At 40.6% G+C, this 17,820-nt stretch overlaps 1 protein-coding gene across 2 annotated transcripts in view; it reads left to right on the top strand.

The window, feature by feature from the left end:
* The first annotated feature begins 406 nt into the window (after positions 1-406).
* The window catches only part of atxn1a (ataxin 1a), a 90,560-nt gene continuing 73,146 nt past the window's right edge, over positions 407-17,820 (top strand). Inside the window, exon 1 of one of the 2 annotated variants that reach the window (XM_031296247.2) lies at positions 407-532. The gene's annotated coding sequence lies outside the window, so the exon portion shown is untranslated. The remainder of the gene's footprint in view (positions 533-17,820) is intronic. The other variant, XM_035993215.1, reaches the window with a different exon arrangement.

Here is a 17,820-nt window from a genome sequence, read left to right as displayed (position 1 = left end):
TGGGGTTTGGCGCTGAAATGTTTAGCACAGGAGGAGAAGCTCTACTACTATTGCTACTCACTTTTTTGAGTGAGGTTTGGTAAGGAAAGCTCTATTTATGATGGATATTTAGAATCAAATTCCAAAAAAATAAAAACCATACACACATAGGCCTACATCTTAAATTTGTTATAATGAATGCAGTGAATATGTAAGAATGTGAATATATCCAAACACATTAAACTAAACATGGCATATGTAGGCCTACTGTGGATTCACACGACCGTACTGTCAATGAACTTGTAATTCAGTTTCTGTTTGCTCTGCTGCGAGCCCTCTCATATTTTTGCATGAGTAGCTTACAAACTGCTCCATTTTTTTAACTCTCTCTCTCTCTCTCTCTCTCTCTCTCTCTGTGAAGGTGGGGGCAGAGAGCTGTGCGCTGCAAACATCATTAGGAGGGGAGACGCTTTCCACCGTCAGCGCCGGAGCAGAGCAGGGGAGCCCTGGCAACAAGGAGCGACACAAACTCAGCAGCCCGTTACACCCTACAGTAAGTCACACAAAACTGTTCATTCAGTACTCGTTTCACCAACCTGCTTTCTCCATGCCACTTTTCTCTTTTGGAGCTGTGAAGAGAAAATGGCTGGAAGAACTGGGCAGGGTGGCGCCGACGCTCTGGTTTACTTCAAAGCCTCGGGAAATGTTTACTTCGCCCTCTGACCTATTTTTAAGTGACCAAACAGTACGGGGGCGTACGGGGATTAGGTGTATGTACTTGTCATTTCGGAACGTAAATGTTAAGTAGTGTTTAAGTGGGGCGAAAGAGAGCGGAGGTTTGGCTGGATTCTGACCGAGCGAGGAGCGCGTCCGCCGGCCGAGCTGGTGTCGGGCAGGCGCTGTAGTTTCAGTAACTGCGCCACCCGACCTTGCAGATTGTTTTTTAGCGCTTAACATTGACATAAACTGCTAAATAATGTTGCTTCAAGACGTATTTGTTTTCTTTTAAACTATGTTTTTACTGACAAGCACTGTCAAAGGCAAGCACTACATTTTTATCTACGTTTCACCATCGCGGAAGTGTTTTCTCTACACGCAAAGAGACGAAGAACAACTAACCACAGTCTACCACAAATCTATTTTGCATGTTCGGACCGTGGTTTCATGTGTAATATGGTACTATACAGTGTTTTACATTGCCAGCTGTTTGTAAAGGACATAGGGTTTGTGATTGCTGGACTACCCGTGATGTCATTCATCCTAGCTTGGATCATTATATAACGGGACTGTAGGGAAGCCTGTGATAGCAGGCTATTTTTACTGTGTTTACACCTCGGAGTTGCACTCAGGGTAGGCTATGCTCCCCAAGTGATACAGCCTAGGCTTTCACTCACATTGTGCATTTAATATGGCATCCAAATGAGACCAAGTGGATGGACAAATGTAACTGGTAGAAGATGAAAAGCTGCAGTTCTTCCCACCAGCTGCATAATTTACACGTTTAAGTGTTCCCCTTTTCTGATGGTGTCTGTGTAATTATTTGCTATTTGAACAAAAACGTTGTCAAGCTTAACTTGTTGATTATGTCTCTTCTCATGTTTGAAGCATGCCCTATTGAGTTGCCTTATTCCCTTAAGCAATGAATGAACCAGACACCTTAGGGTGCTACTGTAGCCTGCTATACAAATACCAAACAGAACAAAACAGAGATCTTCGACATTATAACTTTAAGCTAAGTTTTGGTAAAAATGCATAGCAAACAAGTTTTTGGTCGTTTTTGAGACTTAGGCTCATCTAGTTGTCTGTGTTGTAGAGGCAGCAGGTCGGAGAAGGGAGAGAGGTAGTAACTAAGTAGGTAGATGGAAATATATAGCTGAGAATCAACTCTGTAACAGGGGATGCCTTGATGTCTAATGATGAGGAGGAGGTAGATGATAAAGCAAAGGGGACCCAGTATTAATCCCTGTGGAATACCATGAGGAGGTCTTTGAGATCTTGGTTCTTAATGGAGACTTAATAGAGAACTGTCCTGCTTGAGAGATCAATCAAATGTGTACAGTATTGGCCATGACAATAGGGCATAATTGTTTTAGGATGACATCACAATATTAAAAGCCGTATTAAGGTAGTGGTCTTCTGCCCTTTGAATTTGAATAGGGCAGTTTGGTGCTGTGACAGTTATGGCCTTGCAGATGTGGGTTAAGCTGAGTGGGAACAGTACATTCCAGGATTTTAGAAAGGGATGGGATGCCTGGAAGTCTTATGTGTGGTGAGTACATGACCAGAAAAATGGGTGCAATGGGTAGAGAGTGAAGATCGATTTAGGTCAAGATGTAAGGATTAACCAGGGGTTGAATTTATAGACATGTCTAAAAATGACATGTTAAAATGCTAAAGAGTAGTAGTAAAAGTAGAGACAGGGGGAAAAAACTGTATATTTAAGAAACAGTAGAGGGAGTAGTTGTAGTTGGTCAACATTTTAAAAGAACACGCCAACTTATTGGGACTTTGTCTTATTCACCGTATCCCCCAGAGTTAGATACAGTAAGTCCATACATACCCTTCTCATCTCCGTGGGTGTTGTAACTCTGTCTGACGCACCCACCGCTAGCTTAGTTTAGCACAGATCCTGGAGGTAACCGGCTCCATCTAGCCTACTGCTCCCAAAAAGTGACAAAATAACGTCAACATTTTCCTATTTACATGTTGTGATTTGTATAGTCACAGTGTGTACAAATAACAAGGTCACATGAGACACAGCCATCTTCTAACCGTATACATACTGGGAACTATTCTAAGGAAAGGCGAAGCACTGCTACTTCTGCTACTTGGGCGGAGTGATTTGCTCGCAGCACCTGAGAAGCCCCGTGGTGAGGAGCAGAGAGTTTGCCTGGAGTTCTGTGAGCAAATCACTCCCCCCAAGTAGCAGTGCTTCTTCAGAAGGGTATGTATAGACTTATCTAACTCTGGGGGATACGGTGAATAAGACAAAGTCCCAATAAGTCGGCGTGTTCCTTTTACGGAGTTGTAGACTGGAGCGGAAAGGTTTTTGATTATGTCTATAAGAGTAGCAGGTTCAATATTTTTTAGGTTTGTTAAAGCCAGGGCGTTATGATGGTGAACACCAAGGTTTTGTGAGGCATGGACCAAACTATAGTGCTTTATTGTGGGGTCATGCCACTGTGAATCAGGCGTGCTATTCCACCCACCTAACACACACACACACACACACACACACACACACACACACACACACACACACACACACACACACACACACACACACACACACACATACACATGCACTGTACCACAGCCACCATAGCCTTTGATTCAAGCAGCCACTCACTTTCAAATGGTAATAAAAGGCAATTAGAAGCCGAGGTGTCCTAATCACAAGCCGTTTAACTGAGCTTGGCTCATTTGTCAGAGCCATATGTGCACATACACCCACACACTCAAACACACATGAATATACATGTCTGATAGATCATGCTCAAGGCTTTTCTTTGTCCCTGGAATTTGCTGCCTATGTAAGGGAAAATAGGACATTTGTGTGTTAATGTGTGTGTGTGTGTTTGAGGGAGACAGAGATATTTCCATGTAATGATTGGGTGGAGATGTCATGGCGGAATTAATAAGTGACAGACACGGCTCTATGCTCTAACCTGCAAATACAGGAGTGGATGATGGGTAGGCAGGGAAAATGGATCGACCAATGGCTGCAACAGGTGTTTGTTTGTTTGTGTGTGTCTGTGTATATTCCTAGATAAATTAGTTAGAATAACAGTGCTCTTTTACTTACTCTTAACATTTACTTATAACTTTGACAGGTTGCACACGGCAGGCAGAGGTGTAGTGAAGGGTAAGCACAAATAAGGGCCCTTTACCAATATCCCTTGAGATATTTGGAGTCTGCATGAGTGAGTAAACGTTCTCACTCTGTTCTTGTACATTTTGGCTTGACTTGTCCTCTGCCAGATCATGGTGTCTTCATATGAGCACAGGTAAAAACAGATAAACCCTGCTCTGCACTGAAGTGTGCAAAAGCTTTAAGTGGTATTGGGGCAGACTGATAAGGTCGTAACCAAACAGAATAGTATGTAAATCATGCTCCAAAGTTTTCTTCATGTACTCTTATTTGCCACTAAAGCCCTGACTGCAAACTCGAATGTACACATGCTGCAAGGAGCCATAACAAACATAGACACTTTTTATAATAAAGTAAACATACGTAGAGAAATATTTAGTTGTACCAACTCTGTTTTCAAAGATAACACTGAAAAGACACAAACAAATTGCACACAAATTATAGGTCTAAAGAATATGCATTTCAGCAAGCCACCTGTTTCCCTCCACCTTCTTTCTTTCATATCTCTGGCCCATGTTTTATACCACTTTCACACCAAATGTCGTCATAATGAAAAATTATCAACCCCAATTTGCTGCATTCACACCACACTGCTATCACAGGTGAACTCCTGGTCGTCTCGTTTTACACAAGAAGCTACTCGAGCTACACAGAAAAGAAGAACAGCAATCAAAAAAAGAATGTGCAAGAAAAAGGATTTAGAAAAAGTAAAGAGGGTTCTGGGGGGTGGGGGCAGATCAAGAGATTGAGCTGTCTGGTTGAACCATGCAGTGCGCGCCGACCTTTTCAGCTTTTCGTTTCATCCTCCTCTATTCATGAGCGCACCGAGTACACATGCATGCACACAAGAGAAAGGACACCATCGCACACAGAATGCTGCTTTTAAAGGGAATCCATGAGAGTTTTTTGTATTTTGTGTGAAAGAACATTCCACCGTGTGTGATCGTGTGTGTCTTTGTTGCTTAGTGGAGGAGGTGCTTAGTGTTTCTTAAACTGCTTTTACACATGCACTGCAAACCTGAAATTATCTAGACCATACACGGCGTAGCTGTATGTAAGAACAGAAATGTCAGAATCAGTCGGATCGGACATCAAACATAGTTTAACCCGCTGGATCCATAGTACAAAAACTCAGATTGCGCCAAATGTGTGAAAATTCACAGCAAGCGATTGGGTGTGTTAGTGACGTCTCATGCTGCTCGCGCAGAACCAGAAGAAAACAAATATTCGAGGGTGAAGAAGAAGAGTGATTTACGTGAAGATGGCAACGAAAATGTCTTAACTGGAGAGACAACGTAATTTGGGAAATTGGGACCAGATTTGTATAGTCTTGTGAATCGCTGAACTTCACTAATACACTTGTTGAAGTCCCATTTAGTCATTTTTTAAATGTTTAATTCAATCAAAATGTTCATTACAAGAAAGGGGATCACTGTTCTGTTTATGCCTATACAGTACTTCTGGGTCTATACTGTGTGTGTGTGTGTGTGTGTGTGTGTCTCCGAACATTGAACAGAGTGGATGTAGTCTTGCATTGCCAGACCTTACTCCACAACGCTGCGGAGTAAGGTCTGGCCCCTCCACACATTAATTCCTGTATAGGAGAAAAAAATGGTCTGGGTTATTTGCGTTTCTTTAAACCAATCACAATTGTCTTGGGCTGCGCTAAGCTCCGGTCATAAAGACGGTGGCTCTGCAAAATTGACTTGTTTTGGTGGAACATTTGCACCTTGCAAAAGAAAACGCCACATACAATAGGCTATTAAATGAAGTGAACTGTTCATACAATACAGTAACGTGAGCTATATGAATTAGCTGGATACATGGTTAAATGTAATTTGCTCTTACCAGTGTATTGGTGTGTGTATTTTGTCCATAGCAAATCCCCACCAATCGGTCCCACAACGTCCCAGTCAGATAATAAATGCTGTAAACATATTCTTTGTAAATCTTTACAACCACTACCCCCCCAAAAAAAAACAGGCCTGCCTTGTTGCACGATCCAAACTTGCCATTTTCAGTGTGTAGCTTGCTAGCTCGAAGGTTGTTGTTGTTTCCCAAAACGAACAGCGGGGACTATCCAGTAAATGAAGTCGTCGATCCAGACTAGAGCGGATGTATAAATTTGCAGTCTTTGTGACCCTGTTTACATGCATACCGTCTTTATTTTGAAGTGGCAATCTAATCAATAGCAATCTTCTGAATGACCAAGGTACTCCCAGTGTCTGAATGAAAAAGAGAGAGAGACAGAGGGGGAGAGGACTAAAGCCATCCCACAAACTTGTTACATTGTCGGGTCAATAAGCCACTGCATGGCTCAATAGCCATGTGAAAAAGGGAAGCTGGCTTTGGGACTTAGGTCAGCCATGTGTGGGCTTTGGCTCTGTAATGGCTGCCAGCGTAGCTGACATGATATACAGTTGTTACAAGGCTAAACTGGACTGAACTCCAAAGTGTATAGTGTTTAAATGATGACCGGGTGCTCTTGTGGGCAAATAAGCTTTTAGGCTACAGATTTGAGTTCCTCCATCAATTTTGAATCTAAGCAATTCATCAAATCGGATAAAATCCTCAGAGCTGTTTTATTAACCGTCTCTAGAAAGAGCATTACTGAGCCTGAGCTATACATAAAATGTGATACCTCATGTAAGTCATCGTTAATTCAGTATGCTGCTACTGTGATGTCTCTGCCTTGATTCATATTTGATTATATTCCAAGCAAAGCCTGGCTGAGAGGAAAGGGTTTAAAGCATTGGCCTTTTGAGAGCCAAGTTAAATGAGGGAGAACCTAACTGATAACAGCTGTTTAATGGTATTATGTAGTGCATAAAAGAGCAATGGCTCTGAGCTCTTTCAACTGTGGCTCACTCAATCTGACAAAGCCACAACACTTTTTGGTGAGATTGGAATCTGGTCTAGTTGCTTAAATGGTTGTTCTCCAAGTCTACTCATCTCCCCACTTTAAACACGGTCTATTCACTCATTCTCATTCTCCATGTCTTCTTGCAACTTAAAAAAAGCATATTTCAGTCTCTTCTCTTCTCTTCTCTTCTCTTCTCTTCTCTTCTGCTAGCCTAGTCTTCTCTGCCTTATCCTTATCAGAGGCAGTAGAGGATTACAGTGGGGAGTTGACACTGACTGGCAGTCAGACAGCTCCTGCTTCTCTTCCCCATAGAGCTCCAGGCCTGCGACAAGGATAAACTGACAACCTGGGACACAGCCAGATAGATAGTGATGAGGAAGAGAGATGAAAGAAGAATGCTAGGAATTGGGGTCATGTACATATATTGGAGCACAAATGTAATGATTTCTATTACTCGAACTCTAGCATCACATTCAAGGGGATTGCCTGTCTAGATCAAGTGCAACTAATGATGACCTGATTTTTATGCTGACTCAAATGTTATTGAGTTAATTTAAGGGAGCACTGTAAATTATCAAATACCTATTACTTGTTGGATAATCTTGATCTACTTATAATGGATTTCCTTAGATATTTTGGTTATTTTATTTACCTTTTAGATCAGGGTCAATTGACAAACTTGCCCCTTATAGCGAGTATGATAACCTTTAGCTTTATGTTGGAACATAATGTGTGCATGTAGGCTGAAGAGGATTATTTGCCTGTTGTAATAAATCTGTAAGAATAAGTACATTTCAGTTAAAGGAGACATATTATGCTCATTTTCAGGTTCATATTTGTATTTTGGTTTTCTACTAGAACATTTAATCTTCAAAAACATTATTATTCTCATGCTGTCTAAATGTGTCTATATTTATCCTCTGTCTGAAATGCTCCTTTTTAGCGCCTGTCTTTTTAAGCCCCCCTCCCAAAAAGCCCAGTCTCTTCTTATTGGCTTGTGAGAAAATGGCACACCGAAGGTAGTTCCCAAGCCATGGTAGGAGATACTCAGATGGGGGCGGTATATTATAATAAGCCTGCATGTGACATAGGAAGGGGAGCCAGATAAGAATGGCTTGTTGAATACCATGTTTTTTTATCCAGGCAGCCTACAGGTTGTAGGTTGGTAGGCACTCCAGATAGCCAAATGTATGTGCACAAGCGCTTAAAATTGAGATTTTGTACCTTTTTAAAAGGGCAACTGTTTTAAGGTGACCAGATTTCTGAGACAAATATTTTTATCTTTGTAAACTTAAAACGGGGACACTGCCCCAGGGCCCCCTAGGGGGATCCATGGGCATGCTCCCCTGTAAGAAAATGTTGTCTATTTTAATGTTTAAATGCATCAATCTGGTGCACTTTGAAAAGAAATTCAGAGGTTAGACTTGATTATTCTTATCTATGGATGGAAATACTTGTGCTGTAGCCTGAACTATTTTGCACTTCAGAATTTTAACCATGTACACACAGGTGGAATTGTTTTTTCTTCATATTTTTGCATTAATGTCACTAGGAAGCATACCAGTAGAAATATATATTCATATAAGTAAGTGGGATTGTCTGGATTTGTCATTATGGTGGGATACACTGGCTAAGCAATTTGCAAAAATGTCTGTGCTGACATAAATAGTTTACATGAGAATACATTATAATATGTGCCTATAGTTGGAGACATTGCGTTCGCTAAACCCACCAGACTCCATGTAAATAAACAGTAATTTTAACCGGGGACTGTCCACGGAAACCGGGGACGTCTGGTCACCTTAAACTATTATACAGCATTTTCAGGATTATACTTGCATTTTGTGTTTGTACTAGAACATGTTTACATGCTTTAATGTTAAAAAAACACTTTTTTCTCATACTGCCCATGGTTGCTGCACCTGTATTCACCCTCTGTATGAGACGCTCTGTAGGAATGCCTGTCTCTTTAATCCCTCCTCCTGAAAAAGCTCAGTCTGCTCTGAGTGGCCAGCACGCTTCCTGGAAACTCCAGAGCCTCCGCTCCGTGTTTCACTAGTTGGATCTGGAGCTACTGCAATAGAGTATATTGCAGGACTTTGTACTGTGAAAAATCACCAATAAAAGCTTCTAAACCAAATATTACACAACCGGACATGTCCCTGCAGTAAAATGACCGAAATTTGGAAATGACCACTCTCTCTCTTAATACATCAATGGAAATGAGCAGCATTGGCCAATATTACAGCTATGTTGTGTTAGCATGTAGCTACTTAATAGTTAGCAGTATGCTAACATTAGATTGTAGTGGAGTGAAGCAGCATTTTCTACTGTCAAAAATCGCAGATAGAGGCTTCTGAACCAAATACTACCCAATTGGACATGTTTCAGCAGTAATGTGACCTGGAATTGGGGAGAATTTAACGACACTGGCAGCCAAGGTGACATTGTTTACCGCCGTTAGCATGTAGTTACATGACACAATGTTAACACCTCAGTGGCAAAAAAAAAAAACTCCAGTCCTGCCTACTTGGAGCAGATGAGCAATCATAGAAGGCCGGCTTAGAGTTGCGTTACACTTAGCCGAGAGTAGAAAAAACTGTTGAAACCGGAGTGTTCAGAATAGTGGGAAATCTGGACGATTTAGCTCACAGGGATTTGTCTACAATACGTTTACCTCATAATTTGGCCACGTTTAACATGAAAATTCAACATTATAACATTATTGATAGATATGACAGAAAACACGGAAAAGCATATGTGACCTTTAAGAAATTACTCTTCATGTACCTCTATTTTTACCGGTGCTTCTACCTTAATTGTTGGAAGTGAAGCCCCCAGACCCTCAGCTGCAAGGTGGGTGTGTGGGTATCAACAATGACTTAAGTATGAGCCAGAAGGATATGCATTGAAAGAGAGGAATTCAATAACAGGAAAAAGGCTAGTGATAGAAACAATCCATGGAATACCAAAACCCACCCTTCACCAATGTTGTTCTTGGCACAAGCTTGATTTCCATTACTACTGTTTACTCCCAAGGATGCTGATGTCACACACAGCAAGACACAGCTTGTGACGGTATGGGAAGGGTCAGTGCAATGTATCCTCAAACATCTCATTTCATTGATGGTTTGTTATGTGGTGTGTGGAATGAAGTCCTGAATTCCAGTCTGTCCATGGCCAGTTGTTATCACTGTTCCCCTCTTTCTGACAATGCATTGGTTAATTAATTGGACTCAGTCACCAAATGGTCAGGGGCACGTGCAGGTGGGCACTGGAGGACAGGTTGAGACAATTCTGTGCAACTAAACCACAGGCAATATTTTAAACAGTGTCTGTAAGGCTGAAACTATTTCCTCTCTGACAAAGCTGGGGTGTGGTTTGAATAGAGCAAGTTGCTGGATTGCTGGCTTTCTCTGTCTGTCTGTAAGTCCAGCTGGCTGGCTGGCTGGTAGTTGTGGCTTGGCCAGTTCTTCTTTTTTTACTCGATGGCCGTGGATCAGCCTTATCTGGCTGGACATGTGGCTGACTGACTCGCTGCCTTACTGACTGACTCACTGACTGGCTATTATTTTTGTCCCTTCTTTCAGCTATGTAGTAAGCTCATGACATTGGAACAGGGACATTTGGCTATGATAGTCAGGGAGGTGTGCTAAAACACTGCTGACAGAGATAAGGTCTAGTGAGCCAGGATGTTCCCTGCCTGCCCACGAGCCCCATGAGCCCATCACCAATTACAGTATCAGGACCTCTTTACAGTGTCTCTTTCTCTATTTTTCTTTCACCATCCGAGACTAGAATCTTTTACAACATATATATTTTTTCCACTGGCCTGCCAATACTGCTTGATGAGCACCAAAGTGTCCGTTGAAAGTAACAGGATTGTATACATTGTTTGCTGAGGAGAGGTAACTTAATTGGAGCTTTAAATTACACACGTTTTTAAGATGGTGGCATCATTTCTGCTTTGAGTGTAGTTACAAAAGCACAGCGCAAGACAAATATGGCAGTACAAACCTAATGAAATTAATTTCAGTCTAGCGTTGTGCATGATACTGCACCGATGAAATAAAGAAAATTCAATATCTTCTTGCTCTTACACTTTTAAAAGTTTAAAGAAATTACAGGGGTTATTTTAAAGAAATGTCACCATTAATGCACCTCATATTACTGTAAATGTTTTATTATGTTCACTCTCTTACTTTGGGTCCAGTTTCAACTCTTATTTGTCAGATTTGACTCATGGCTTTAGGATGGCCTGGTCTAACTATATATGTGTACATGTGTACAGCATGTATTTGTGTTTGCTTTTATCCATGATTGTATGTTGCTGTGTATGTGTGTGCATTAAGTTAGATGCTCAAGTGTGTGTGCATGTGTTTGTGTCTGCCGCAGCTCAGGCTTGTGTTTTTGCCGGAGAGTGTGTTCATTAGAGAGTGAGTGTGTAGCAGGGGTCAGGGGATAAACTACGACAGATAAATGAGGTTAATGTGAGGTTTCTCTGTGGCCTGGCCAGTTCTGCTTCTCTGACACTGTCATCTACTATCAAATGCCACAGTGGGGGAGGTAACGTGGCTGCAAAATGGCTCAGTGTCATACTTGCCCTATATGTTTACATTGCTCAGAGTAATGCATAAGGAGCCACATTTGTACGCGCTCATTTGCAGAAATGAGACCAGAGCAAGACGAGACACTTATTGACAGGCTCTTACACAACTTACACAATATACAGACATTCAAAGCAGATATTTGCATGGACATACAATACATAAACACACACACTTGGTGCAATTGCAGGGGCCTGCCCAGAGAAAATACTTGTGGTAGGAGAAGAAAGTTGACCTGATGGGAAATTACTAGGCATCCTCATCAGACCGAAATAACTAACCTTAATGGCTGTTACGGGAACTTTTTAAACTTCCCAGATGTCAGATTTTTAAAAGCCGTTGTTAAGAGTTTTAGGCGGTTTTGAAATGATCATCATCGTAGAACAAATACCTTTATGTAGGCTATATCCACATCTAACCTCAGGAGAAACTGGAGGTCTAGTTTGCTAACCCAGGCAGAAACGAAACGGCTGTTACTGTTTCAAAAAGACGTTTCCATTATGTTATAAACATGTACTGTGTGCAGTATTTATGTTGTTACGTTGTTAGAGTAACCAAGCTACTGTTGATGCCAAACCATTGTAGTCGGTAGATTCCTTTTAAAAGTATCTAAAGATTTCTTCATATTGAGTTTTTCATTCAAATCTTTAAAGTAACTATATGTAACTTTTAATTATTTCTGAAACTGTGTAATGTTCCATCTGATGATCATAATTGACCTGTAACAGCAAACGAGACTTAGGATGAAAAGAACGCTATCTTTATATATTTTTTATTAATGCCTTAATGCCCTGGTCTGATTTTTCCCACAAAGTCACAAAATGATTTACAGCAGGTAGATGACACTACAGAGCACACATTCTGATGGGTCACAGATTTCGGTGTAACACCGGAAGCCTGTGTTATTGTTTCCAGCCAGGTAAAGGGTAGCAGGAGATATCTTTATATAGGCCTAATTGTATTTTAATTGTATTTTAGAAGTTATCTGCTGTAGTCATGGCTGATACTGGGGCAGGGCTATAACAGGAAAAAATTGAATTAAACGAAGAACAACTAAAAGCTAAAATGGAAAGACAGACGACGGCCGAAACCCGAGTCAATCTCGGTCGGGCTTTTAACAGCTGGAGACAATTATGGGATTGTAAATGATTCAAAACCGACCCGAATTGGCCCATTAGGTATGCAATATGTCTATTTCATTTATTAAATAACTTTACAATGCGTGATGTGGTTATACGCCCCCCTTCCATTTAGCGCCCGGTTTTTATTCCTTTTAGTCCGTGTTTGTGTTGGCCTACTATTTTCTTTTCCCTTGTCCCCCTGTACTTGTGTAAAGCGTCCTTGGGATCATGAAATGCGCTGTATTAATCTAAGTTAACATTACGTTGGTTGCTACAAACAAGCTCTTAATGCTTTGGCTCGTGACACAGGGACAGTGATACCCAGTTAACTCACAATACATCCAAAGTAGGCTAAGTAACCGGATGCACCACTTGAAATGCAACGATGCATCTGTAACATATTATCTTATTGTTAATGAATGATTTTCTGTCTGAGCAAAATATTCATCGCAACTCTGACCTCCTGGTAATTCTAACTCAGTAATATACAGTGGGCAATACAGCACCGTAAAGAAAGACCTTAATGACAGCAGGTGTGGTAAAAACACTACCGCTTTTTCCAAAGCGGCCGCTAGAATCAACACAAACTGAAAGTTACATATAGCCACTTTAACTTGTTCTAAGATGAAGGTCTGATGTCTCAGATGGTGTTTCCATTTGCTATTATTGTTAGGTATTGTGAAGACCATAGCAGCGATTAAGAGCCCGACCGATAAATTGACTGGACTTAACTTTTATTGTCAATTGTTGATATTTCTTCTTTGCTCACCACTATTTTCCTCTGATAGCATGCCCTATAAATGTCACAGCAGAGTTCCCATGTTGCATTTACTACATTGTTTGATTGGTAATGTGTTCTGAAAGTGTTAGTACAATATTTCCCCAATCACTTGAAAAACTCCTGCATCAAGACAGCTTCAGAATGGGCTCCTATTACGCCTCCCTGTCTAAATCTGCCTGTCTGTCCTAAAATAAAAACCTCCTATCAAACCTCTCACCACCAGTTAGCCTCAAAACCCAATAGCAGACATCTTTTTGAGAAAAAATATAATTTTCTCCCCCTTCTTCTTTCACCCCAGTGCTTTGATTTTTGAGGCGAGCGCCCAGTCAGCTTGGTTTAATGCTCCCATAACGTGCCATTACCTCAGCTAGCGAGTTGCCCCCACACTACCTCTCGAACGGCTCCCTGAGATGGATGTCTGAGTGCATTTGCAACCTGACAGGACACGCTACCTAACTGTAAACAACTGCTGGGTGGGGTGGGGGTAAGAGGCAGCCTAACCCTTTAAGGAGGCCCTTCATGGATAACATTTACACTTACTTAAAGTAAGAGGACTGGTGTGTGGGGAGGGGAAAGAGAATTTGTGTGTGTCAAGGGTGAGGACATCATGAGTAAGAGCATGCAAAATTATTGTTCATCAAATTTGAACAAAATACAGCTTTCAAAACTGCCATCGCTAATTTAGCACACATAGCCTAAATGTATATGGAATTAAGGGGAGTATATTTTTGGAATTGTACTGTACTGAGCTAACAGGCAAACTACATCCTTCAGAAACCACAAGCTGTCCTATTTCCACATTGACAAAACCATGATGACCCTATTCTATCGTGCTTTTATTGAATCCATTTTAGTTGTTTCTTGGATGTCATGGTTTAGAAACCTATCTTTAAAGAACAGAAACTCTCTGAGTCAAATTGTTAAATGGTCTAGTAGGCTGAATGGTGAGTCACAGCTTAACCTAGTGCCACTGTACACCAGACAGTGAATAACCAGCTTGATTTTAAATAACGACTCCCACCCTTTGCACGGTGAATTTCAGCTTCTTCCCTGTGGACGGAGGTTTATAATCCCACGGTGTAGAACAAAGCGGTATAAAAACAGTTTTGTTCCAGCAGCTATCACTCAGATGAACGTCATAGCAACATTGCACAGATGCTGTAGAAGCAGAGTTTATTTATTTATTTTATTTCAGTGGTTTTAGTGATTGTTGGAGCTTTTTTATCATGATTTTTTTTTTTTTTTTTTTTTTTAAATCATGTCTGTCTATTGTCTGTGTTTGTAAAACGTGTCAAGATGGATGCCTTGTCTTACTGCAACCCAAATCTACCTATGGGTACAAAAAAAGGTAACCCAACCACACCAAGGACCCTAACAGTTGTGTGATTGTAGCTTAACTCTTCAGTATCTGCTGACTCCTTGAATGATGGGATTAAAACAGCTTTAAACATGGTGTTTTCTGCTAGAGACTGTAAGTAATAGTCATTGGTACCAGAGTAGATCAGATAAAAGTCCTGAATTTACTAGGCTGTCATCTTTTAGTGTACTCATGTGCATGGTTCTCAAAAGGCTTTCAGTAGCCTGTACCTTTCTGCAACTTAAATTTATCTTAGCATCTTCAACATTTTTGAGTTGAAGTCTTGGTTGGACATGATTGATTGTTTGAATACTACCACTGTTGAGCAAAGTAGAGGCTATTTAGTAGAATGCCCTGTGTAAAAGCATCCAATCTCCATTCACTTTGCTACATTCCAAGTGAGGCAAATGAAAGAAAAAGTGTTTGCTTGGCTTGAACACACACCACTTGAGATATTATCGTACATACCAAACAACAGATAGAGTTAAGAGGAACCTAATGTGCAGTTGATCGACAAGGCTGACCTATTTGTTGACTAATGATGATAAAACGATCACGCAACCTGCTACAGCCTCTCCGTTCTTGGACATGAGACAGTGCAAGGTCTCAGATTAAATGCTTAGATCAGTGGTTCTCAACCTTTTTGAGTCGCGACCTCCCAGAATAATGAGGTTGGTGTTCGTGACAGTTTAATGACAGTTTAGTTTAGTTTTAGCAGCTAGCACCTAGCCTTGTCCAATGTTTGTGACCCCCCCCAAAAAATAGTAGAAATCATACCCCAGTCTAGAATATGTTATATGTTATATTTTCTCCACAACCATCTGGCGACCCCCATACATTATCTTGTGACCCGACCCCCAGGTCTCACAAAGATACAATACACACCACAAAAATGCAGACATAAGTATCCACTCCCATTCCTACACACACACACACACACACACACACACACACACACACACACACACACACACACACACACACACACACACACACACACACACACACACACTGCTCGATTTGAGTTTTGGTCAGACTGACCTTAACTCCATGACATTTTTTCCTAGAACTAGATCCCCCCTGAACCATGTGAGGGCCACTATGATTTACTTTAACACTTAACATCTGCTAACATCTGCTAATACCCTCCCAGTGGATTAACAGTGAACTGGTTTGAATTTACTGCTGCTTATCATTCTATTTCTAATGAGACATTCATGAACTATGCTGTCGACAAGGACGCAATTTGTTTAGCGCTCAAGCCAGATTACACATCCTCCCCATGATTTAGGCATTGCATCACACATATTTTCTAGTGTGAGTATATACAGCAAGACATGACAGAATTTTAGTAACTGTGCAAGATACACTGTTTTCAAAACCTTGTAGCTAATGGCAGATGTCATCGTGCATGAGCACATGGCAGCTTTCTGTTTTGGGGGTGTACATTTGAGTTTTAAAGAGGTGTTGCTCAATAAGGTTACAAAGTATGAGCCACTGTCTTGCAGCTTGATTATTAGTGCTGACTGTATATTTGGTCGCCTGGGTAATGGCCATATATTGATATTTCGGGAACTGCAGATGTCAGGAAAAAACTGCTCTGTGTCAGTTCCCCTATTCAGAGAGGGCACTGTGCCCTTACTTAGGGCTAAATGTATTTTATTGCATTGCTATGCATGCTTGTTTTTAAAATATAGGCATTAACAAACATTAAAATATGTGTGTCTGAGTACGTTTCACTTCCTATCTGCTGACCCACAACAAGTTCTGGCTTTATCAACATGACCCACAGGCTATCTCTATTTCATAGAAGCCTCTTGAAAGTGGTCATTTGTGGTATTGCCTGTAGGCTACTTTTTCTGTGTATCTGGTGTTCATGTTCAAACAGAATCATCCTGAATGACCAATCAAAAACTGGACACATCCACAAGTTCAAAGATTCACAGTTGAAAAGTGGTCTTTCATTCCCCAAATTACAACCCAGAAACTCAAGCCCCCTCTCCCACAAACACCCTATGGTCTGATTTCCGGAAACCTTGCACATGGCTGCTAAGAAGCTGATAGATTTGCAGGTTTCTATTTGAACTTTTTCCAAAGGTTTTTCTCTGTCCTAAGTGTGTTTGCCAAGAGCAACACATGATTAGTGTGCACCAATAGTAATACTGCTCAGTCCCTTCTGGTCCAGCTTTGGAGAGGAGATTTATAGGGTTTATATTGTTGTTGTTTACTTATAATCTTTTAAAACTGAGGCACAGTTTCATAATGCCTCGTAAAAGTAGTAAGCTTGTGTCCTGTGCTCATTTATACGCTTTTCTGTTTGTAAGCCCCACAAGACATGAAAAAAAAAAGGTTTGTAACCAGATGTGGCTCAGCTCAGGCTGTCTGGTTTTCTTTGGAATTACCTTCAGCTGCGCACAGTGAAAGATTTGTAACTTGCACCAGTGTCACTTTTTTAAAATCTCCACTTCAAAGTACAACTCATGTCAGTTGCTTTTAACTTAACAGCATACGTCAAATACACATTTCTTTGGTTAAATTGAGAAATATTATGAAGCTGTGAGCCAGTTCTCTCCATTAAAGATAACATTTTGATTTCTGATATGGTACATGTGGTTCATATGGATTTTAGCATTTGGGAAGATCATGCAAATGCCAATTTTAGTCCAATGCAGTAGTAATAAAGAAGTCCATGTAACTGAATATAACAGAAGTAATCTGAGCCTTGTCTCCCAGATCAAGCTGCGGTGAGTCATGGAAGATTTCCAGCCTGATTCTCAACATTTGTGTATGACTCAGTGTGAGCTAGACCTGGCTAAAATATGTCTGAGCATCTTTAAAGATCGTTGTTAAGTTTTCTTTTGGGAACAGAGAAAAATGCTTAATTATGTATTTGTGTATTTAATTATGGATAAATGAAATCGATCATTCCTGTCAAAAACAATGTGTGACAGAACAAGCGACTCTTATTTATAGAAATAGGAGCTGCACTGAATCAAAAATCATATGTACAAATTAAATCATACCAGTGGTTAAATGTTGACTGTTGCTTCATTTCTGTTTGATATCTAAATAAAAAAATTTGATTTACCTGACCAGATAATATGTTTGCAGTTCACACTACTGTGAATGCAAACAAAAGCCTACAAAGTTTGCAGATGTTTTCTGTGAAAAGTTCGGAGGTCACAAACAAAAATTTTAATTTATTTTTTTAATTTTATACATTTTTTATTGATCCCCAGTG

Source organism: Sander lucioperca, chromosome 16, assembly GCF_008315115.2.
Source record: "Sander lucioperca isolate FBNREF2018 chromosome 16, SLUC_FBN_1.2, whole genome shotgun sequence".
NCBI lineage: Eukaryota > Metazoa > Chordata > Actinopteri > Perciformes > Percidae > Sander > Sander lucioperca.
This window is presented reverse-complemented; position numbering and strand designations above follow the sequence as displayed.